At 35.6% G+C, this 24,738-nt stretch overlaps 1 protein-coding gene across 6 annotated transcripts in view; it reads left to right on the forward strand.

Annotated features, from left to right (window-relative positions):
* The window catches only part of LOC115223641 (A-agglutinin anchorage subunit), a 220,059-nt gene that overhangs the window by 93,737 nt on the left and 101,584 nt on the right, over positions 1-24,738 (forward strand). The window lies entirely within an intron of this gene.

The following is a 24,738-nucleotide window of genomic DNA, read 5'->3' on the forward strand; positions in this document are numbered from 1 at the left end:
GCTGTACCAGGCTTCAATCTGATCTGGCAAGGTTTCTACAGCTGGATACTCTTCCTAACACCAACCACTCCGAGAGCGTAGTGGGTACGTTTTATGTGGCACTGACATCGACCATGCTCAAATGATGCTTTTTACTTGCCACCAGCACAGGAGCCAGTCAGGTATCAAAAGAGTTAAGGAAATGTAGAGAGTGCTGGTACCTTGTGAATTAACCCCACCTCCATTCAGTGGCAAGAAGAGCATGGGAGCCAATATGGTCACCCCCCATTACCAGTAACAGCCAGTAGTCAATAGATACCAGACTTTTTTTCTTTCTGGTCAGTGACAACAAGATGCATAGGAACACAATTAAAATTCAAATAGACTCTTCTAAAACTTTAAAAATGTAGAATTCTCTGTAAGAAGATAATATCCTAACTTTTGAATATTCAATATTGAATGTAAACATAACTGTGCTCATTCACTCCGCATATTCTTACTGATAATTTTTCTTGAATGGATTTATTTTGCAAAAATCAATAATAAATATGAATTATTGGGTGATTTTCAGCAGAAGTTACATGATATAAATATAAATTTGAATGAATAATATGCACAAAAACTGCCTGACAAAACTCATGTTTCATTCAGAAAAGTTCATTTTATCGCAGCAACTGGGTTTTATCAATGCTTTATGCCAATCATGCATCATCAAAACAACTCTTTGCTTGAATCTCATCTTGTACTTGAAAACTGCTCTCTTGTTTTTTCTCTTCTTCGATTCTTCTGGTTTTTACTTTTCTAAACAACAACAACAACAACAGCAGCAGCAGCAAAATGAAGGAAAATACAAGAGGGAAATTGGTTGTAACATCAGCTTCAAACAAACGTGTGTGTGTGTGTGTTTGTGTGTGTGTGTGTGTGAGTGTATGCATGTGTTTATATATATATATGTATGTATGTGTAGATGTATGTATACATTTATGTGTGTGTGTGTGTGTATATGTGTATGTGTATATATACATATGTGTGTACATGTATATATATATGTGTATATGTATTTATGAGTGTGTATATGTATGTATATATCTGTATACATATATATTAGGTTGAGGAAAAGTTTGTATGCTGTGTTAAAATAATGCTTTTTTTATATATTTTTCTGGTGTGTGTGTTCATTCAGTTCATTATTTTAACATGGTGCACAAACATTTTCCTCAACCTAATATATATATATATATACGGTTTAAGTAATTGAGATTCAAGTGAATTCTAATGAATTCACATGAATATGGTCCTTAACTAGGATGCACCGGAAATCTATATGGTGTTAACCATACGACAAGTGGGGTGATTACAAATAGGAAAAAAGCAACAAGAATGGATTAAAATCTTGGTACAATTGTTTCGTACGAGGACATCTTTAATAAGCTACAAAAAATGCAGTAAATACAGATGGCTCGTACTCGTCAGCCGAAAAAACATCAGAGAATTCCCAAACATCAAAAGGGGTAAATACAAATGAGGGTGTAAGATTAACTGCATTGAAGAAAGTTCGATTCCTGGAGATCCAATGAAAGGTCTTAAACTTACAGAATTTGTGCATGTCTATATATAGCTCATATTGAATTGTTAATCAAGTTATGTGAAGAAATTTCGGATACAGTCATGCGGAATTTCTGAAAATCTGAGTAAGAAGCAAAGTGACTGTCATATCGTGTAGAGGAAAATCCGAGTAAGAAGCAAAGTGACTGTCATATCGTGTAGAGGAACAGATTGTTACAAGAATCACAGATAAGTTCGATTCCTGGAGATCCGATAAAAAGTCTTGAACTTACAATGCATTGAACTTCAATGCAGTTAATCTTACACCCTCATTTGTATCTACCCCTTTTGATGTTTGGGAATTCTCTGATGTTTTTTCGGCTGACGAGTACGAGCCATCTGTATTTACTGCATTTTTCGTAGCTTATTAAAGATGTCCTCGTACGAAACAATTGTACCAAGATTTTAATCCATTCTTGTTGCTTTTTTCCTATTTATATATATATATATATATATATATATACACACACACACACTAGCTTAAAAACCGCCCAATAGGGTGGCTTTTATACTAGTACATAGCATTTTAAGCAACTGACTCTGAGGGGGAAGATCTGCAAACAGATCTTTGTCTTGTTTTGGAGAATTTGTTGCAATTGTTTCCTCCAGAGTCATATCCCAATGAGAGAAGGGGTCTAAGTGTGACACACTGACACACAGAAATCAGTTTTCGCATTTATTATATTAGATATGTGTGTGCGTGTGTGTGTGTGTGTGTGTGTGTTCATTTCCCATGCTGGCTTGGGTTGGATGGATTGACAGGATCTAATGAACCAGAGGATAGGGCCGAGATTCAGTTTCTGTTTTGGCATGATGGTTCTGGCTAGGTGCTCTTCCTAATACCAACCACTTCACTTACCAAAGTGTTCTGTGGGTGCTTTTTATATCGCACCAGCACCAGTGGGGGTCACCAAATAACTTCCAAGTCAGAGTTCTATGACTAATATATAGTTTTGAGGGAGAGGAAAGCGTGTCAGAGGGGCAGGAGTAAGTGTCTTGTTGAAGAGGAGATATATGGCTTCCCAAGTTAGAGAGAGAGATAGAGAGGGATGTGAAGGTGTACTTTCATGGTACAATATTAAATGAAATAATTGAGACTGAGTGTCAGAAAGGGTGGAAGGGTAGTAAGTTTGTGAGCACGTGAAAGGAGTATGACATATGACAAGAGGTTTGGATTGGGAAGGATGCAGCAAATGGGGCACATAAATAGAGGTATGGTCAATGGTGAATGTCACTTTGGGAGAAGTAAAGGAAACAGGAATGAGTCAGGCAGTGGGAGAAAGTGATAAAGAACAGTAATAGGGAGACAATGTAAATTATGGGAGAATAAAGGAATAAATGTAGAGGTATCATTTACAACACCTGAATCCCCTCTGTAACTTTGGTCCCTCCTCATTTCTAGAACTAAAGCCATAACTTATATACCATGAAATCCGTTAGGGTGCTGCTCAGTATGTTCACTGAAGTCATCAGCCATCTGTCAATGGTAATCACCAGAAGGGCCTCATGGTTTTCTGTTCATCTGCCAGTCCATCTTACCAAGTATATGCCAAGAAAAATGTTACTGTTGTATTATCTAATACTAGTCTTAACTTAAAAATCCTGTCACACATTCTGACTATCTCAGTTGCTCTATCTGTCCATTTCTCTGCCAAGAATATTCCTATATCACCCATGCCATTACTGCCACACACCCAGAAAAGTTTGTGGCTTGGTTCTTTACCTATAAGGAGACTAGAAGAGGCTCCTCACCATCTTACTTCTTGCACACAGCACACATCTAAATGCCTCGACTTGAACACTTCGGCATATATAAATGTATATATGTAGATATATGTTTATCTTGGTATATATATATGTGTTTGCGTATAAGTGTGTGTGTATACATTTAGCTGTATGACTGCTACTGTAAAGTTAGAATTTCATGTCTGCTTCCAGTATAGTGGCTTGGTTACTACTATACTTAGTAATATTACTAGTTATAATATACAGAGCAAATATAGGGGAAATTCCAATAACAACAAGTTGATATTGTTTGTTTCCTGCCTGCGTTTCACTGTTGTGGCTGTTTAGAACTCTGCACTAGGTGTTCCAAATGCAACTGAATGTTTAACCACTATGAATCATCAGAGGAATGCTTTATTGCATTGTGTTACAGAAATTTCTGTAGTATGATACAATAAAGAATCTAATTATACTTCAAACATCCAATGCAGAGGTTCCAAACAACCACAATGTGGAAACATATGTCGGGAACAATTGATATAAACTTGTTTTGATTATAATTTCTCATATATATTAGTCTATGTGCACACATTTATTTATGTGTCTTTGTGTGAGCTTATATGTGTATGTATGCATATATGTTTATATCCATGTATATGTATATATGGATATGTGTGTGTGTTAGTATGTATGTCTTTTTACTCACAACACATAAACACATTTTTGTACATATATTTGTCATACCTCTTTGCTCTCATATTACCTTGATCTAATGGGTGCATTAAAAATACTATGAAAGTATGGTACTGAAATCCTGTGTAGTTGAGAGAAAAAATTCTAGATTTTATTGTGTCTCAGATATTTTGAGAAATGAAGAACAACTAGGAGAAACAAGAATTTCTCTTTCACATGGTGGTGAGCAATTTAATATAAGTACCAAATAACTTTTTGTATCAGTACAGTTCTTACTGATCTCAAAAAAAACAACAACTAAAAAACCACTATCTGTATATTACATATGTGAAATGGTCCAAGGCCTATAATCATGGTTATTAAACATTTGTTGGAAACTATTTTAATATAAATTTTTATTCTGTATTGATGTTTTGTTTTTATTTATAACCCCTTAGACCATTAAGTGGTTTACACTTTAGTCTCATTAAATCAAAATATCTGCATTAACACACACACACACGTATACATGTATATGTGTTGTGTATTCATAAATAAGTATCTGTATCGTGGTTTGTGCATATCTGTATTGATTTGCGTGCAGGAGTTTGTATGTGGTTGTGTGTGTATTTGTATATACATGTATAGTTATGATCAGATGTGCTCAATGTGTGACAATTACACCACATAGGTTTCAGCTCTAATGTTAATCACATCAAACTCCCACTGTTGCCTATACGCACAGGTTGTCTATATCTAATGGTTGGCTATGATGTATTTCTTTATTGATTGTCTGATGATGTGTTTGCTCCCTGTCTGTCCTATAAGCTGCACCAACTGATTGTGTCTCTAGTGTGACATCATGTGTTGCAAAATACTGAAACATAGGCATAAGAGTGGCTGTGTGGTAAGTAGCTTGCTTAACCAACCACATGGTTCTGGGTTCAGTCCCACTGTGTGGCACCTTGGGCAAGTGTCTTCTACTATAGCCTCGGGCCGACCAAAGCTTTGCGAGTGGATTTGGTAGATGGAAACTGAAAGAAGCCTGTCGTATATATATATGTGTGTGTGTGTATGGTTGTGTATCTGTGTTTGTCCCCCCAACGTTGCTTGACAACTGATGTTGGTGTGTTTATGTCCCCATAACTTAGCGGTTCGGCAAAAGAGACCGATAGAATAAGTACTAGGCATACAAAGAATAAGTCTTGGGGTCGATTTGCTTGACTAAAGGCGGTGCTCCAGCATGGCCAGAGTCAAATGACTGAAACAAGTAAAAGAGTATGCCTTCATCAAAGATATTACGCAATCCTTACATTGTAGCCTTGGTTTTCACTGGGGGGCAATTTCCACTAACAAATTCACCATATAGTATTTGATTAAGGATCACCTGATCATTCTTCCAAACAAGGTGTTCTGTGCAGTGTAAACAATGTTTAAAATATCAGCTCCCCTCGAAGCCTCTGTGCGGACTAGTCAGCATTCAGAATGTGTCTCAGACATCTCTGATGGAAATATGAGACCATAACCCATGGCCTATGCCAGTGGTGTAACCAGCCCACTTATGCGTACTTTCCTTCATTGGACACTAAAGTCTGCTTGCGAAGACCTGTTGAGGCAAGTGAAATCGAAATTGAAAGCATATTCGATGACAGCACTGCATGACTGGCATCCGTGCCTGTGGAGCGCTAAGATCACCATCCAAGCGTGATCGGTGCCAGGGCCGATGACCTCCCATGCTGGTGGCACTTAAAATGAACCATTCGAGCATGATTGTTACCAGCGTCACCTTAGTGGAACTTGTGCTGGTGGCACGTGAAAAACAACATTCGGGCGAGGTTGTTGCCAGTGCCGCTGGACTGGCTCCTGTACAGGTGGCACATAAAAACACCATTTGAAAAACAACATTCGAGCGAGGTCATTGCCAGTACCACCTGACTGGCTCTCGTGCCGGTGGCACTTAAAAGCACCCACTACACTCTTGGAGTTGTTGGCATTAGGAAAGGCATCCAGCTGTAGAAACTCTGCCCGATCAGATTTGAGCCAGGTGGAGCCATCTGGTTCGCCAGACCTCAGTCAAACCACCCAACCCATGCCAGCATGTAAAACAAACGTTAAACGATGATGATATATATATATCAGGCACAGTGATACTAATAACCTGGTATTAGAACTCAGTATACATATGCTTCAGAACAAAGCACTAGTCAAGTACAGCTCAGTAATAAGTAATTAGAAGATGAAGGAATAAAAAGTTATGTCTTGAACTTCACTAGCTTACAGCTGTTTCTGCGATAAGATGCAATGCATTAATAGCTAAATGCTTGTGCATCACTATATATATATATATATATATACATGATGATGATGATGATGTGTAAGTGTATGTGTGTGTGTGTGTGCATTCATGCATATGTGTATGTCTGTGTGAAATTAGCTGATAGTAGTTTTATAAATGTTTTATTTGAAATTTAAATTTACTTGAATTTAGCTTCAAATTACAATTCAAATTAGATGATTTAATTAATTCTAAATTATCTTGATTTGTTGTCAAAGTAGTGAAGTGGAAAGTCAAATTTTATATGTAAATATATATATATGTGTGTGTGTGTGTATGAATGTGTGTGTATGTGTGTGTGTGTGTGTATGTGTGTATATAGACTTTTTAATCTAAATTCTTTCCAGTTCAGTTCGTTTTGTGTAATTAGTTTACAAGAGTTTACAGTTGTATTTTTCAGCAACATAGAAGCTAAAATTTTACAAATGTCACTGAGTTGATTTTTCAGTTGGGAGCACCATTTTCTTTTTCAATATTTGCTTTCTTTTAGAAAAATATCACTTAAAACTAACCAGACTATAATAGCCAAACATAGAACAAAAATAAGAAAAACAACTTCTATTTATTTAGCTATTTTTTAAATATCTCTTTAGCCTTTAAGACTATCTTTGAATTCCAAGAATAAAAATGAAATGCCCCTTCCATTATTTCTTTCTCTGCCTCCTATTTATGTATTATAAATATCAAAGCTTGTATTTGCTTATTTATATGTTTGCTTATTTCCATATAGTTTGTAATAGTATTTAATTTGAAAAACTGAATTTGTTGAAATTCTTGCGAGATTTTACTCTTGTTAAAGTAAGTGGATACTAATAATTTTAAATTATTCTGGCAAATAGCTTGTTATTTGAAATCTTCTCCTAACATAGAACGGCCAATAAGGAGTTGTTTTGATCAAACATATTTTATTCATTTGAATATATATATACTAGCAGTATCACCCGGCATTGCTCGGGTTTGTTTTGACCCTTTAGAATTAGAATTTTTGAAAAGTAAAAATTTTGCATTATGTAGCTTGTTATTCTCTTTAAGTGAACATTTTTCTGGTTGAAATACACCGAAAAATGGCGACACAGCAGTCAAAAAATCGTTAAAAAATAGGGATTTTCATAGAAAAAAAAGCACCTTTTTGATGTAAATAATTTTTGGTGTTAACATGGTCCGATTTTCATTTTTTCTTCTATGGAAGGAAGAGTAAGCCTTCTTCTATCATACTTTCAATTTAGTGTTAGTTGAAGGCTTCCAAACCTGCCACACACACACAGACAACTTCAGCTTTATATATATATATATAGATATATGTTTTTTAGTTTCTATATCCCGTTTTATTAACAACATATTTTTATGGAAAGGAAAGAAAAGAAGCATTAAAAGCATAAAAGACCAAGTCATTGCAAAAAATTCCCCCATAAGTATCTCACCTAGGAAATAAAGAAAAAGGGTGGGTGAGGGGAGTAACAGGTTGTACCTTGTGGACGTAATTGCTGTACCTTGTGGACATAATTGCAAAGGTATTGCCAGAGGGAATGGCCAGCGACAATCACTGCGATAGTCCCCCTACCTTGCAAGACTCTGATTTCATTTTGATTAAACGTAATATTGTAAATTAAACCCACACCTATAGACTAATAGTTTTTAATTTTACTAACCCTTAATAGGGGATCCTGGTTATATGTTAACTCATAATGGTGAGCAAGTTAAACTACTTACAGTATTAAACTGTAATGGCCATATATGCTGTCACTTATCATGTCTCTTTTAACTTGGTACAAGGACCCAAGATTTATCAGAGGAGAAAATGAAATGTTCATACTTTTTTGCTGAGTATCATTAACCCATTCATTACCGTATTTATTTTGAATTGCTCACTGTTTCTTTTAATTAATTTTAAATATAACAATGAATTTAGTAAAATAACTTAGTTTTCATTAAACTGGTTTTAGGAATGTAAATTGTGGAAGATTTTAATTCAGAACTTTTGAAAACAAGACATTTGTACTACAGAGCCCACGGTGGTTTCAGCTGGGTTAGTATCAAAAGGGTTCAATTAATCATTTGTTAACCCTTTTGTTACCATATTTCTGTTGAGATGCTTTCTGTTTTTCTTTCAATTAATTTTAAATATAACAAAGAATTTAGTAAAATATATTAGTTATCATCAAGCCAGTATTAGGAACATAAATTATGACTAAAGTTTGGTGGAAGATTTTAATTCAGAACTTTCGAAACCATGACATTTTTTCTCCAGAGCCAGAGGTGGTTTCAGATGGGTTGGTATCAAATGAGTTAAATTAATCATTTGTTAACCCTTTCATTACCAACCCAGTTGAAACCAGTTCTGGTTCTGAATACAAATGTTTTGTCTTCATAAGTTTTGAATTCAAATCTTCTACCAAACCTTAGTCACAATTTATGTTTCTAACAGTAGCTGAATAATAACTAAGTTATTTCACTAAATTCTTTGTTATATTTAAAATTAATTGAAAGAAACACAGAGCATCTCAAAATAAATACAATAACAAAAGGGTTACGATGCTCTGTGTTTCTTTCAATTAATTTTAAATATAGCAAAGAATTTAGTAAAATAACTTAGTTATCATTAAGCTAGTGTTAGGAACATAAATTGTGACTAAGGTTTGGTGGAAGATTTTAATTCAGAACTTATGAAAACAAGACATTTGTACTACAGAGCCAGAGGTGGTTTCATCCGGGCTGGTGTCAAAAGGCTAAATGCAAGTGAGAACAGGTCTGACCATGGGCTGAATATTTTTTATGAAATTTAGGGCTTACCTTCAGCTCCACTATGTGTACATGCAACTTCTTTTACTTGTTTCGGTCATTAGATTGTGGCCATACTGGGGCACTGCCTTGAGAAATCCTTTTACCTTGGTAAAATATTGGTTTCCATTTAGCTTAGGCATGCATGCAATGTCAGTATTTGCAGGGCAAGGATACTGCTGGCTGAAACTTGTTCAGAATATTACTAGGATCCATCGTATTGTATTTATTTTGTTGACTTGTGCTCCCATAGTAACGAAAGAGGAAGTTTACTCCCTCCTAACTGGATTTGAAACAAGTACATTTTGAAACAAATCCAAATACATGCATATCACTTTTAACATTTTGGTATGTGTGTAAGTATGTGCACACACACACACACCACACACACACACATATATACACATATACAGAAGCATACACACATTCACATTTCCGTTTTTGTGTCTGGTAGAGTATTCTTTTTTTTTTTTCCGTTGTCAAAGTCAAGCAATAATCCTTTGTTAAGTACAAATGATGAACTGAAGTTCTTCTGTTAAATGTATTTACTTTCACTTTATAAGAAGGCGCAAAGCAAAAACAATAAAGTTTCCAGTGTGTTGAATATTCTTTTATCGTTAGACAGACATCTGTGGAACTAATTTATAAAAAGTAATGTAAAAAGAAGAATGATAAGCCTTCAAAGTGAGTATGGCTGATTTGGAAAATAAGTGTCTTTCTGGGAAAAAAAAGCATAAGAAAAGAAAATGACAAAGATAAACCAAGTTTCAATAACTAGGTTTGTGCTCTGTGTGCGTGTGTATAATTGTGTATATTTACAGACACACATGAACACATAGATGTGAACATACATACATACATTTAAGTGTGTGTGTGTGTTTGTGTGTAATATATATATGTAGGTTTGTCTTGTATGTTGTATTTGTTTCAATCATCAGGCTGTGGACATACTGGAGCATTGCCTTGAAGAATTTTACTTGAATGAAGCACCTCCAGCTTTTACTCTTACTCTTTTACTTGTTCCAGTCATTTGACTGCGGCCATGCTGGAGCACCGCCTTTAGTCGAGCAAATCGACCCCGGGACTTATTCTTTGTAAGCCCAGTACTTATTCTATTGGTCTCTTTTGCCGAACCGCTAAGTTACGGGGACGTAAACACACCAGCATTGGTTGTCAAGCAATGCTTGGGGGACAAACACAAACACACACATATATATATATATACATATATACGACGGGCTTCTTTCAGTTTCCGTCTACCAAATCCACTCACAAAGCTTTGGTCAGCCCGAGGCTATAGTAGAAGACACTTGCCCAAGATGCCACGCAATGGGACTGAACCCGGAACCATGTGGTTGGTTAGCAAGCTACTTACCACACAGCCACTCCTACGCTTTATTTATTTATTTTTTCTATTTAACATGGCACTTATTCTATTGGTCTCTTTTTGCCAAACCACAAAGCTATAGAGACATAAGCACACTTGTCAAACATCAATGGGAAACAACCACAAGTGCAGACACAAAATGACACACATACACACAAACACACACGATGGGCTCCATTCAGTTTCTGTTTACCAAATCCACTCACAAGGCTTTAGTAAGCCTGAGGCAATGATAGAAGACACTTGCCCAAGATGTCATGCAATGGGACAGAACCTGGGACTATGCGATTGGGAAGCAAACTTCTTACTACACAGCCATGCCTCTACTCATATGTGGATGTAGCATGGCTTACTAAGAAGTCTGTTTTGCAATAATGTGGTTCAGGGTTCAATCTCTGTGTAGTATCTTGGCCAAAATATCTTTTGCCATATTTTCATGCTGACCAAAGCATCACAAGTAAAATTGGATAGATGGAAACTATGCTGAAACCCATCAGAAGGATTATAACTGCAATTCAGAGGTTCAGCTCTGTCACACACAATGCCATACTGATTCTGGTTCATTGTGAAGGGTACAGTGAATGTGGGATATTCAACCACTTACGTGTTAATTCAATGAGAAGATGTGTAACTTCATTGAACAACTAACAGATCCATTTACTTACATACACATGCACACACACACATTTGCATTTGTGTATGTGTGTGTGTGCATGTGTGTATGTTTATGAAGAGATTTATATACATACATACATACATACATACATATATATATATATATATATATATATATATATATATATAGTGGAGGCGCAATGGCCCAGTGGTTAGGGCAGCAGACTCACGGTCGTAGGATCGCGGTTTCAATTTTGATTCCCAGACCGGGCGTTGTGAGTGTTTATTGAGCGAAAACACCTAAAAGCTTCATGAGGCTCCGGCAGGGAATGGTGATCCCTGCCGTACTCTTTCACCACTCTTTCTTCTGTTGGCCTGCTCGCTTAGCCAGCAGGGTGGCGTCATTCGAAGGCTAAAACAATGCAAACGCATTGTGACCAGCGATGTGTAACTACATCTGATGGACTGGTCGGTCACGTGATCACGTGATATATATATATATATATATATATATATATATATATATATATATATACATGTTTATGTGTGTGTATTTATATATAGTTGCTGGACTGGCTGTGTGGTAAGAAGCTTGTTCCCCAACCACATGGTTCTGGGTTCAATCTCACTGGCACCTTGGGCAAGTGTCTTCTGCTATAGCCTCAGGCCAACCAAAGCCTTGTGAGTGAATTTGGTAGATGGAAACTGAAAGAATCCTGTCTTAATATGTATGCGTGTGTTTGTGAGTATGTATGTGTATGTGTGTATGCATGTTCACACCTTTGTGTCTGTGTCTGTCTCCCCTCCCACTACCGCTTGAGAACCGGTGTTGGTGTGTTTACATCCCCATAACTTAGCGGTGCAGCAAAAGAGACCAATAGAATAAATACTAGGCTTAAAATAAGATAAGAACTGGGATCAATTCATTGAACTAAAAATTCTTCCAGGCAGTGTCCCAGCATGGCTGCTGTCTAATGATTGTGAGAAGTAAAAGATAAAAATATATATGTGTGTGTGTGTGTGTTTACAGAGACACATACGTACACACAGACTGGACATGAAGTATTCACATATGTGTTTTATATTTGTCTGTGAGACCGTATGACTGTTACCTAATTCTTCCACACTAATTGCTTGTTTTGAGACAAGCTTAGTACAATGGCTATTCAAGTTAATAGCATTTAGATTGCTTTATCTTATATACGAGCTTCTCTTCACACCACAGCCTCCCAACGTAGAACATAGAATTAACATTTATACAATTATCAAAGCTATACATTTCATGTGGATAAGATAAGTTGAATAAAAGAGATTTTGTTAATGCCATACATTAAGTAAAGTCCCGGGCAAAAATGTCACTCCTCCCAATTGCCTGGTCGCATGTTTAAATAAACTATCAGTTGCAAGTGTGAGCCTGAATTAATTCTTCTATATTAATAATTCATGAAGTTTCTTTGTGAAAATTTTCTTCATATTTGTTTATTTTTTAAATAGTTTAACATAAATTTTATTTTTTTTTTTGTGTGATGGCTGATGATATGTGATAACCTTAACGTACCATGATTGTTGATATCGCAAAGCACAGTTGATGGTAGAATTAGAAGCATACCAGACAAAATACATTACGGTTAGGTTCCAAGATCCAGCTTTGACAGACCTGACTTCATTCTTTTATCCTCTCTTGGTTCAATAAAACAAGGATCAGTGAAACACTGGGGATGATTTAACTGTTTGTGCTCCCCCAATCTCCACAAAAATGTATAGTCTTATACCAATGTTAAGAGGTCATTATAAGTTTGTTTTTTTTTCTAGTTAAAATAAATTTACAAATTTGTGAATTTATTTGTATGTTATTTCCTTTCTTTAAATAAACAACTTGTTAGCAGGAATGGAAAATTTAGTTCTAGTTTCTTTGTTTCTTGTATTGCTTTTTGTTGTTTATAAATTAAAATTTTAAGCAGAGAAAACCAGGCACGAGTATTGCTGTGTGGTCAGAAGTTTGCCTCCCAACCACATGGTTCCAGGTTCAGTCCCACTGTGTGGCACGTTGGGCGAGTATCTTCTATTATAGTCTCAGACTAACAAAAGCCTTGTGAATGGATTAGGTAGATGGAAACCAAAAGAAACCCATCAGTGTGGCTGTGTGGTAAGGAGCTTGCTTCCCAACCATATGGTTCTGGGTTCAGTCTCACTGCATGGCACCTTGGGCAAATGTCTTCTATAGTCTTGGGCTGACCAAAGCCTTGTAAGTGTATGTGTGTGTGTGTGTGTGTGTGTGTGTGTGTGTGTGTGTGTGTGTGTGCGTGTGTGTGTCTGTGGTTGTCCCCAACCGTCGCTTGACAACTGATGTAGGTGTGTTTACATCCCTGTAACTCAGCAGTTTGGCAAAAGAGACTGATAGAATAAGTACTAGGCTTACAATGAATAAGTCCTAGGTCCAATTTTTTGACTAAAGGTGGTGCTCCAGCATGACCACAGTCAAATGGCTGAAACAAATAAAAGAATAAAGTAAAAGGATATGTGTGTGTTTGTTCCTACCACTGCTTGACGAGTGTTGGTGTGTTTATGTCCCCATAACCTAGTGGTTTGACAGAAGTAACTGATAAAATAAGTATGAGGCTTCTAAAAAATAGGAAATCCTGGGGTTAATTCGTTTGACTGAACTACTCCAGCATGGCCACAGTCAGGTGAAAGGGAAAGATAAAGATTAAAATTTCATGCACAGGAAATCAAAATGTTATCTATCAAATGCTGAAAATATTTGTTTGTGTCAGAATTAAATTTTTAAAAGAATTTTTAAATATCTGAAATTTTTTTAAAAATAATATTTTGATTCAAAGTTTGAATTTTCAGTCTCTTAGACTTTTTAGCTATGTATTTTTTTTTGTTTTTATTTTTATTATTATTTTTATTTTTGCGATAGCCTCTTTAAACATGAACTATCTAAATACCTACTAATAGGTATGTGAATGAAGCTATTAGATGCCTTTGTCTGAGAGAGGGTGAGAGAGTTTTTGTGAAACATCACATGCAAAAAAAAAAAGTAAAAAAAAGAAAATTAGGACCCATATTGCTTTAAGTGTTTGTTGATGAAAATATGTCATGCTTTTGAACTTTATTTTATATGTCTATGAGCTGTGTAAAATATAGTTCAAATAGCATGACATATTTTAAAAGGTTTAATCGCAAACAAATAATAGAGATTCTGTTGTCTATAGCATGCAATTTTGGCTGCCATGTGCATTAAGCGCCTTGATGTTATAAGCAGCAGGCTGTGAGCTTTATAACCTGGAAGCAGTGAATCAAATTACAAATATACTGTAATGTAATTTGATAACATAGAATATTGCTGAATTTTGTGCATACTGGTCGAAGAAAGTAACCGATCTGCTTAAACAGATGAAAGGATAAAAAGTTTAAGTAATATTGGAACATATTGGGAAAGATTTTCAAAGAGTACTTTCAAAGTTGACCTTCATTCATATTGTTATTTGTATTACTTGTTATATTATTCTCTGGTTTCGCTTTCGTTTTTGTTTTTCATTTTGGTTATTTTTATATATATATACTAGCAGTATCGCCCGGCGTTGCTCGGGTTTGTAAGGGAAATAACTATAAAGCATTTTTAGAGAGTTATAGCCAAAAAATGGGGAAAAAAATTATGGTAAATTTTTTGTTTAGTTAAAAAGGTCGAGTTGCGTCCCCTAGACAATCTGTGGTTTGTGTTTCTGATTCTCCACCCCATGTCGAATTTATCGATTTTTTTCAGAACTGGGGGAACTTTTCAAAATTTTCGCTGCGTTAGTTTTGAATTATGACATTGGGCTATGTGTGTGTCAAGTTTCATCAGAATCGGTTGAAAGCCGTGGTCAGGGTGAGGGTACAACCTAACAGACACACAGACAAACTGCCGTTTATATATAGAGAGAAGATATATATATATATATATATATATTTTATTCTTTTAATAATATTGTAGGAAAAGAAGAGATTTTATGGTACTGCATTTTTAAATGTGCTGTTACCTGAGTTCATTTTGATATATTAATCTTTAATAACTCCAGTATTCTGATAAGGACCGGCTCCTTTTGCTTGGAAAATATTTCAAGAAACAAAATATGTGCATAATAGAAAGAATATTATATTTTCTAGATTTTACTTCCTTTTATCAATAAAATTTTTAAGAATTAATAATCTCCTGCTATGAGCTTATTTGTCTTGTAGATGCTTTAGATAATCAATTAATCAATCATTCGTTATTTTGTGATCAGTGGTATCTACCAGTTGGTGATAAGTTCTTTTAACTTTTATTGTGGAAGATAGGAAGTTGTTATAATTATGCTTTTCATAAAAGCATTTGAAATTTGAAATTTAAATGAGCGGAATAATTTGAACAAGGATTAGAAATGAAGTCGTGCACTTTGTTGAGAATTTACTAAGTCACTTACAACTTTTATAACCAACTTTCTTACATTTTCTTCAATATATTATAGAATTTTGTTAGGAAGATTAACGTTTAAATGTCATTTATGACACAACTTTTATTATAGCTAATAATTTTTATATCATAATCTTCATCTTGGTGTGTCTAATTCTTTACATTTGTCATTCTGTATTCTTGGATTAAGTTTGTTGTTCCTTATACAAAATGATTCTTCACTTTGAAGAAATGTAAATCTGAACAAGTTTTTTTTATTTTTTTATTTCTGAATTAAGAAAAAAATATTATTTCAGTATTAGCATCAGACTAACTTAGACATTCTTTAAAATAATATTATTTTTATACAATGTGTGTGGGGGTTATTCTCACATATGAAATTATCTGAGTAATATTTAGAGTCTGCAATCAATTAGAAACGGTACAGTAAAATTGTTTACCTTCAAAATTCATTTCTTTATAAAACATTAAATTCTGTTTACATTCTTTCCATTTCTTTTTACAAATAATACAAAATTATGAATGTTTGAATAAATTGATTTTGTACTGAGAGAACAAATTGTGAGTTAATGGAATTTTACATATTGTAATTTTCAGAACTGATTATATAATGTTAATTAACAATTTTCGTGATTGGCCATTATTATTGTATTATTCTTTGGCAATTATTAAAATATGTAATAAAAGAAAATAGTTACTTGTAACACTGATGTCTCAATAAAAGAGAAAGTTAATTATCTTGCTGAAACCAGAAACTGTTTTGTTTGTAAATAAACGGTTCATACTTGACTTGATTTTTAACTTGTTTATCTATTATCTGTCATACAAATATAGAAAGATGGTGAAATGCCAGATACGGTAGAATGGCAAACAAAAGCTCTTGGAGTATTTAGTTTCATCCTTCTCATTCTGGGTTTGTCAAGAGATACTGGGGTCAATATTGTTTTCCATTCCCACAGAATTCCTAAAATATTTACCCATCAGGAATAGATATGTTCCTGGCTTACTCACTTTAACGAAACATTGAACCTGCATAAGAGACTATATCATTACAATTATATTTTTGCTGAATATAACCTACTTTCAAATTGTTTTGTAAAATAAAGAAACCAAAAATAAAACTTGATATAAAAAAATAAAAGCAAGTTCTGGCCCTTTGTTAATTTTTAGTTTATATTTTAAAAACTTTTCTACCCAATATTAAGTGTTTCTAAATGTTAAACTTAATTTATTGATAATTAATTGTTCTTTTATAAAGAGGCCTTTGTAAGACTTTGAAATAATTGCTTACTGTCAATAAATTATTGCTCATTGATTAATCATACTCTTTTACATCATTATTAATTTGTTCCATCACTGTCTTGAACTTTGATTTTGAATTCTTAATATTCCAATACCTATTTCAATCTGATAGATTATGGTATGCTATCTTTACCATCTTCCTTAGATATATTTTTTTATGTTTTTGTTTTTTGCTTCACATTTGTTTGCAATATCTTATGTATTTTTAGTGGACAACAGAAATACTTTGATTAACAGCCAGTTTGGAATAGTACACAAATACTCATTAATTCATTGGCTACATTTTAAAATAAGTTGTCAAGATCTTACTATAGAATTCTTCGTCTGTTCTCAAAAAGGAAAAAAAACATCAGTTTCATTCATATTTATACAATGCATCAAAATTAATCATAGATAAAGTACATTTATGTTTCACCTAAAATTGATCATGTTTACAATTGTTAGATTAAATTGCATTGTCTTCCTTTTTTTTTCAATTTAATCCGTAGGAATAAAATATATTTAATGTTCTGATATCTAATTAGGATGAAAACATCAACATCATTTTATTGATAGATTATTCTCAACCTTTTAAGATCAAAGCAGTGTCTACATGATATTGAATAGCTCTGTAAGTTAATATTGAAATCAGGAAAATTATGTTTACAATATTTTAAAATGTGCACGGATAAACAATTTATTTCTAAGATGAGTTTGGATTCCAGGACAATGGCATCGTAATTTTATATGAACAGTTATAAAAGTTTGATGATAATTAAGTTGGGAATAATTTATGCAGTATCTTAAAAATAAACATTATAAACAAAAATGCAGATATCTAAATTTTTACTTTTTAACTGAATATTTGAACTCAGTTTAAATAAAACAGTATTATATAATAATGCTTTTCTCCTCTTTTCAAAAGATGAATTTATGTTTAATTCAATCTTGCGTTTTGAGAGAAGGTACTTCATAATTAAAATGATATCTTTGAATGAGATTTCCTCATAGCTTTTTGTGTAAATGGCATGCTGTAGGTTTTCCTGATTTCCTATTCATAATGAAGTTGTTTAATGTTACATAATGCCATATATATATATATATATATATATATATATATATATATAGAATGAATACTGAATGAAAGCTGAATGATATTGTTTAGGGAATAATTTTCATTAGAATATATTGTTCAGTGTTTCCTCTTCTGCAAAACAGTTTAATACTTGCAGATTGCAGACCTAATGACAACTGTGAAGATATTTCATTTTCTTTAACACACACACACACACACAACCACACACATGTGCACATGTGCGCGCATACACTCACACACACACACACACACACACACACGCAGTTATTCGAGTTCAAAGAAATATAGTTGGTACATTGAAAAATACTGAAGACAAATTCTAAGCAAAAATTACTATCAAACATTAGGTTTAATATTTGTGTGTGTGTGAGTGTGCCTGTACATATGTATATGTGTGTGTATGTGTGTATATATATATATATGTGTGTATATGTGTCTACATTTGTATGTATATATGTGTATGTATATATATATATGTATGTGTTTGTTCGTACATATGTATATATATGTGTATGTGTATGTTGTGTGTATGTCCATATGCATATATATATATATATGTCTGTGTGTTTGTTTGCATATTCCTCTAAACAAATCATCTGGTTTTGCACCTTCAAAGATGCATGGAAAATTACTTATTTGAAAAGACCATTAAGGGTTAGAGAAACAGATAGGACTTCGTTGTTGTCGTCATCGTCATCACCCTCATTATCATTTAGCATTTGTTTTCTATGCTAGCATGGATGGATAGTTTGACAGGAACTGGAAAGTCAGAAGATTGCACCTAGCCTTGCTGTCTGCTTTGGCACGTTTTCTATAGCTGGATGCCCTTCCTTATGCCAACCACTTATCTTGTGTTAGAAGAGTAACGTGGCTACCTCAGATGGAGAGCAAGAGGAGAGAAGATGATGAAGATGTGAGAGTTAACCATGAGGGCCCAGTTCTCAGTCCCCTCCTATTCATCATTGTCCTCCAGGCCATAACAGAAGAATTCAAGACTAGCTACCCCTGTGAGCTACCATATGCTGATAACCACTTTTGTAGCAGAATCTTTAACAGAATTAGAAAAGAAATTCCAGGTGTGGAAGCAAAACCTGGAATTAAAGGGCCCTAAGGTTAAGCTAGCAAAGACCAAAGTTCTAATGTGCAGGAAAACTGATAGGATTCTACTCACTTCAGGTAAATGGCCCTCTTCCTTATGTAGGAAAGGTATATGTAGCAATTCCATATGATATGTCCAGTGCAAGCTATGGACACTCAAGGGGTCCAGTGGAATCACTAGACGGTTGATGGAGAAAGTAGTGTTTCTGTATGGAAGATGCACAGGTACCTTAAAGCTAGGGACACATCAGAAATTGGTTCTTTCAAATGCCTTGGCAACTCCCTAGAAGTAGTAGAAAGTTTCTGTTACCTAGGCAACCGAATTAGCAGTGGAGGAGGAGATTCTGAAAGTGTAGTTGCTAGAATAAGGAAAGGATGGAAGAAGTTCAGAGAGCTTTTACCTCTGTTGGCAACAAAAGATCTCTCTCTCTCTCTCTCTCACTGAAAGACAGAACCTTGCCTCACTTCTTCTCTATCTAATATGATGTCAGGCATTTCATCCTTGATTCTCATCCCCTAGCATCTATCACTCCTCCATCTATGGTACTACCCAGCTACTGTAATCACCCCAAAGCAGAATTGGCACCTATTACATCCCCTTCCTTTTAGCCACCTCCCTACCTCCCCTTCCATTTCTCATTATCATCTCTGCCCACGCGATTTCTTCCAATCACATCTTTGCTAAGCCTTCTGCTTCTGCTCTCTCTCTCTCTCTCTCTCTCTCTCTCTCTCTCTTTCCCCCTCTCTCCCCCCTCTCTCTCCCTCCCTTCCTCTATACTCCATTCTTAACACCTCTCTTACCTGCTTTCTTCCTCAATGCCTGAACACCAAACCTATCATCATACCCCACCTTACTACAGCCCCTTATGTACCTCCATATCTCCTTCTTCACTGCTCCTACACCTTGCACATCATGGCACTACCTATTCTAATGTATTCTCCTTCCTGAGCCACTCCTTTATCTCTCACCTTATGCCTCTCCATACTTGTATTCCACATCAACCACACATCCACCCTTGTTCATCACTCACTATATTCACCTCTGCCCTATCTTTAATCATCTGTTGCTTCCCCACCACACCCTTATGAAAGTATCCACTCTCTCCTATGACCCACTGTCTGTATCTTCTCTTGTGCTCCTCTTTTGTACCTTCACTTTGTTCTTGCACCCCATCTGTACCTTCCCTTTATCTCGTTCAGCCATGTATCTCCTCTACAGCAAGATGTCTGTGTTTGTCTCTCCACCTTGCCCTTCCAAATACTCCCTTCTTAGTAACGAGAGGTTTTTCTTTTTCCCCTTTGTTCCTTTTGCCTTGCAAGTTTACACAGCATCCTTACTAGTAGTGACGGTGGCATGGGAAAAAAAAAACCCTATACACTCTGTAAAATGGTTGATGTTAAGAAGAGCATCCAGCTGTAGAAACCCTGCCGAATCTGACACCAGAGTTTGATGTGGCTGTGCCACTCATCAGATTCTGTCAAATCACTCAAACCATACCAGCATGGAAAATGGACATTAAACTATTATTATTATTATTATTATTATTGTTATTGACAGAATTGTTAGCATGCCGGGCGAAACGCTTAGCGGTATTTCGTCTGCCGTTATATTCTGAGTTCAAATTCCGCTGAGGCTGACTTTGCCTTTCATCTTTTTGGGGTCGATAAATTAAGTACCAGTTACGCACTGGGGGCGATGTAATTGACTTAATCCGTTTGTCTGTCCTTATTTGTCCTCTTTGTGTTTAGCTCCTTGTGGGTAGTAAAGAAATAGGTATTTTGTGTGCAGCTACATTCTGAGTTCAAATTCCGCTGAGGTCAACTTTGCATTTTATCCTTTCAGAGTTGGTAAATTAAGTACCAGTGAAATACTGGGGTCAATGTAATCAACTCGTCCCCTCCTGCCAAATTTCAGGCCTAGTGCCTTTAGAATAAAGGATTATTATTATTATTGTTGTTGCTGTTGTTGTTATTATTACTAGTGCAACACCTTAACCACAAGGCCATGTGAGGATACTTGGCCTAGTGATTTAAGGTGTTGCACTCACAATCAGGAAATTGCGGTTTCAATTCCTAGACTGGGTGGTGTGCTGCGTTCTTGAACAAACACACTTCATCTCTCATTGCTCTGTGCTCACTGTGACCCCCGACGCACAGCACATTGTGCGTCTGTTCAGGCAACATTGAATTCATGGAAGTTGTGAGCTAATGTGCGGCACATACATTTGATCACTATGAACAAATCATTTATGCGGGTCGTTATGCAAAAGCTGAAAACTCATACATCATCTTCAACAAAAGAGTCCATCATCATCATCATCATCATCATCATCTTCATTATTATTATTATTATTATTATTATTATTGTTATTATTATTATTACTATTATGATTATGATAATTTATTAGCATCTGTCATTATAAATATATTCATTCTATTCTTTATTGGAATATATACCATCTTTGATATATTCATACTTAAATTTATTGGAATATACTCTTGCTAATATATTCAATCTGTCCTTTATGAGAATATTGCATCAATAATATATTCACTTAATCCTTTAATTTACCATCATTAATATATTCAATCTTCATTACTGTCACTCTTCAATTTCTCACAAAACTATGTGTATGCATGTAAGCCAAGCCTATTTGCATCCTTCAATTAGGAATATAATTAAATAAATAAATTTTAAAATAACTTTTCTGCTACTGAATCGTCTGTGTTTGTGATTAACTAAATTTAAACCGGCAATACTGCAATTGGTTGTTTTCGTAGTGTCCTGCTGACTGCTAAATTGGTCTGATGGTCAATCAAAATTCATTGATACGATACAGTATATAATACAGGGTGCAGGAGTGGCTGTGTGGTAAGTAGCTTGCTTACAAACCACATGGTTCCGGGTTCGGTCCCACTGCGTGGCACCATGGGCAAGTGTCTTCTGCTATAGCCTCGGGCCGACCAATGCCTTGTGAGTGGATTTGGTAGACGGAAGCTGAAAGAAGCCCGTCGTACATATGTATATATATATGTGTGTGCATGTGTGTTTGCGTGTCTGTGTTTGTCCCCCTAGCATTGCTTGACAACCAATGCTGGTGTGTTTATGTCCCTGTCACTTAGCGGTTCAGCAAAAGAGACCAATAGAATAAGTACTAGGCTTACAAAGAATATGTCCCGGGGTCGATTTGCTTGACTAAAGGCGGTGCTCCAGCATGGCCGCAGTCAAAGGACTGAAACAAGTAAAAGAGTAAAGAGAGTAATATGTGAAGGTGCATGGCTCAGTGGTTAGAGCATCGGGCTCACAATCATGAGGTATTGAGTTCAATTCCCAGACCAGGCTGTGTGATGTGTTCTTGAGCAAGACACTTTAGTTCATGCTGCTCCAGTTCACTCAGCTGTAGAAATGAATTGAGATGTCAATGGTGCCAAGCTGTATCGGCCCCTTTGCCTTTCTCTTGGATAACATTGATGGCATGGAGGGCAGGCTGGTATGTGTGGGCGACTGCTGGTCTTCCATAAACAACCTTGCCTGGATTTGTGCCTTGAAGGGAAACTTTCTAGATGGAATCCCATGGTCCTTCATGACTGAAATGGGTTTTTTTAATCTTTTACCCTTTATAACACACACACACACTCATATCACTTTTAAGTTATCTCTACAAATTTTCTATAGAAATTAGAGCCAACACTGAAAGTTGCAATATTTTGTATATGAATACGTCTATGTAAACAATGTGATCAAAGATAGAAAGATAGGTAGTAAGTGGATATGCACATTTCATGAGTTATTGTTCTTTCTTCAGTATCACATCCAACCCATTAACCATCCATGAGCACATTACTTTAATAGCAATGTTTAGCGGTGTAACATTATTGGATAGACCAATTGACATATTAAGCACATTCCTGGCAACTGGTATGTACATATTAATTGCACCATATTTCGTTTTGCAACCATAATCTACAATTAAGTATAATAAAGGTTTATAAGTCAATACTGTATATATTACAATGGTCACTCCCATCAAGTTTGATATGTGAGTGTTTGAAGGAGGGGATTCAAAGGGAAAAAATCACAACAAAGTGAGAAAAAGAAAAAATGTGAAACAAAGAAAAATCCACTTTAAGAATAAGAGAAGCTGTGTCTATTTGTGATGGATGCATTGACTGGCTTCCGTGCCGGTGGCATGCAAAAAGCACCAACTATTCGTGGCCATTGCCAGCCTACCCTGGCACCTGTGGCCGATGCCAGTGCCACCTTGACTGGCTTCTGTGTTGGTGGCGCATAAAAACCACCAATCGATTGTGGCCATTGCCAGCTTCCGCTGGTACCTGTGCCGGTGGCATGTAAAAAGCACCATCTGTACGTGGTCGATGCCAGCTTCACCGTGACTGGCTTCCATGCCAGTGGCACGTAAAAAGCACCAACCGATCGTGGCTGTTGCCAGCCTCCCCTGGCACCTGTGCCGGTGGCATGTAAAAAAGCACCCACTACACTCACGGAGTGGTTGGCGTTAGGAAGGGCATCCAGCTGTAGAAACACTGCCAGATCAGACTGGAGCCTGGTGCAGCCTCCTGGCTTCACAGACCCTGGTCGAACCATCCAACCCATGCTATCATGGAAAACGGACGTTAACCCTTTTGATACCAACCTGGCTGAAACCAGCTCTGGCTCTGAGTACAAATGTCTTGTTTTCATAAGTTTTGAATTAAAATCTTCCACCAAACTTTAGTCACAATTTATGTTCCTAACACTAGCTTATTGATAACTTAGTTATTTTACTAAATTATTTGTTATATTGAAAGTATTTGAAAGAAACACAGAGCATCTCAAAATAAATACAGTAACAAAAGGGTTAAACGATGATGATGATGATGATGATTAGGATTTTGCTATGAAGTCACAATGTAGACAATGGTGATTTTGATTTTGCCTGGGATTGTGTCTGTTGATTGCAGGATACAATTCTTTTCTTGTTCTGTTTCTTCAACTCAATTTGTTTTGATGCATCATGACACATTTTACACCATACAGATCAATCTAGGCAATGACTTTCCCAAGATATCAAATTAAGCTATAGAGACTTTCAGTGATTGCTTCAACTTATCCTTATACCTAAGGATGGGGATCTTCCTTTACTATGGTGTCCTTCGACAGGTTGACCATACAAAAGAATTTTCAGAATGCTCTCGTCCTTCATTCGAACAGCATATCCTACCCATCTTACTGAATTCTCAGACAAATATAGACATAGATGTTTGAATTATTTCCATTCTTTATTTATCACAATCTTTATTTGCATAAAATCATAATGAATTTTACTTCATAAATTGATAGCAAAGATGTTAATGTAAATCATATGAGACTGTCTAAGCACCAAGCTAACCGATATCTTATTGATGTGGCATTTGAAATACCCTCTCACTGAAATCCAGCTTTAAGTTTAGAAGCCATTTGACTCTTTGAATAATTACAGTTAATTATGAATAGTTAATTTCCAAAGAAAGTTTCTCAATACATTTCCATTTATCTCGGTGTGAACGCTTCCTAAGCTCTAAAAAGCCTTTAAAAGCTAGCATTTATCTCTGATTCAAAGTAGATACTTTGATGAGAACTGAAGTTAAACCTCAGAGCACTTTGGGATAGAGGAAAATCCTTTATCCCAAAGTATTCTTGACTTTAGCTCTAGTTCCATGGCATGAAGCAATTAAGATTTAAATCTCCT

The sequence above is a fragment of the Octopus sinensis genome, linkage group LG2, assembly GCF_006345805.1.
Source record: "Octopus sinensis linkage group LG2, ASM634580v1, whole genome shotgun sequence".
Taxonomy (NCBI): domain Eukaryota; kingdom Metazoa; phylum Mollusca; class Cephalopoda; order Octopoda; family Octopodidae; genus Octopus; species Octopus sinensis.